We start from the raw sequence: 1,536 nt of genomic DNA on the forward strand, positions 1-1,536 counted from the left end.
CTGAGAACTATCCAAACTGATTAAACACTCCAAGACACAGATTGAAGGAATCAAATGAACTGTTTGCAGAACACATTTTTACTTATCATAGTAAAACTATACATAACAAAGAAGCAGTTAAAAGAAGAGAATTTACTTACACAGAAAGAAGTATTAGACATCTAATTTCTCAACAATAACACAATCTAGAAGACCATGGTATGGTATTTTTAAAATATTCATAAGTAATAATTCACCATCTAAAGTTTATAAACAGCAAGACTACCTTTTTTAAAAAAAGAATATAATTTAACCTTTTCAGATTTAAAAAAAGGATATGCAATTAAGATATTTCTACTAAACCTTTAAGTATATATTTTAGCATAAAGAAAAAGATCTTAGAAAGAATGCCTGAAATGTAGAAATATAAGTGAGCCGAGCAAATGGTAAAGAGGGCAGGTGATGGCTTGCAGGGTAAACTTTGGGTTTGCTGAACCGTATTCAAGAACAAAATTTGGAGTTGGATTCTGGGTGAAAAGCAGAGGAGGTTGGCAGCTGCATGAGCTGAGAGGAAGCAACTTCACATGACCAGTTGATCTGTCCATGGGGATTGGAGAGTGAGCAAAGCTTATAGGCTTCCCGGATGCTTTTTATAGGCATGAGAGGATTCAGGGTTGAAATTACCAAGAATCTCATCCTGGCAGAAGTGAAAGGACTGATCTTGCTGGATCATCGACAGGTAACTCCAGAAGACTCCAGGGCTCAGTTTCTGATCCATATAATGGCTCTTCAGAGTGAGCCTAGAATCTCAGCCCCATGGTAGATATGAAAGTGGACACTGAGAACCTCAATGTTTTTTTTTTCACTCAGTTTGATGCTTATGTTACTTGCTGCTCCAGCAGGTATTATAGTTGAAGCTGACCAGATCTGTCAAAAATAGCATTAAGTTCTTTATAGGAGATGTTTTTGGCTACCATGGGTACACATTTGCCAATCTTGGAGAGCATGACTTTGTAGAGGACAAAACAGAAAGTTGTCAAAGTAAGGCAAAGAGAAGTAGATGGGCCTGACACCAAGAGAGCAAAACTCTCTTAGTGATACTATCCAAAGCTTATCTTTTCCCTTACATTATCTCTTCCAGCTCCACCCAAGTTGTCACAAGTGGCATGAGTTTATCTTTTTGATGGCTAGGTAGTATTCCACTGTGTATATTGAACACATCTTCTTGATCCACTCATCTGCTTGGGACACTTAGGTTGTTTCCATGATTTAGCTATAGTAAATAGCACTGTAATAAACTTGGGAATGCAACTTTTCTTTTGAATTAATATTTTTTAATCTCTCATTTGAAAATGATGCTCCCATCTCACTGGTATAAACTTAGTAAATATTAAACCTCCAATTTCAAGGGAGTCTGAGAAAAGTATCATTGCTCTTCATTGATGTTTTTGGACAATTTCAACTTGCTCTTATTTAAAGTATGTGAATAGTGATTGAAAACCCACCTCCTACGCATGCAGTTAAAAGAATTTTTACATTACAATAAAGGTTTTTGAT

The 1,536-nt window shown here is 36.1% G+C and overlaps 1 pseudogene; it reads left to right on the forward strand.

The window, feature by feature from the left end:
* The first annotated feature begins 538 nt into the window (after positions 1-538).
* On the forward strand, positions 539-1,074 carry LOC101622427 (annotated as a pseudogene).
* Positions 1,075-1,536: the final 462 nt, after the last annotated feature.

This window comes from Condylura cristata, unplaced genomic scaffold (genome assembly GCF_000260355.1).
Source record: "Condylura cristata isolate star-nosed mole 26May11 unplaced genomic scaffold, ConCri1.0 scaffold00018, whole genome shotgun sequence".
Lineage (NCBI taxonomy): Eukaryota > Metazoa > Chordata > Mammalia > Eulipotyphla > Talpidae > Condylura > Condylura cristata.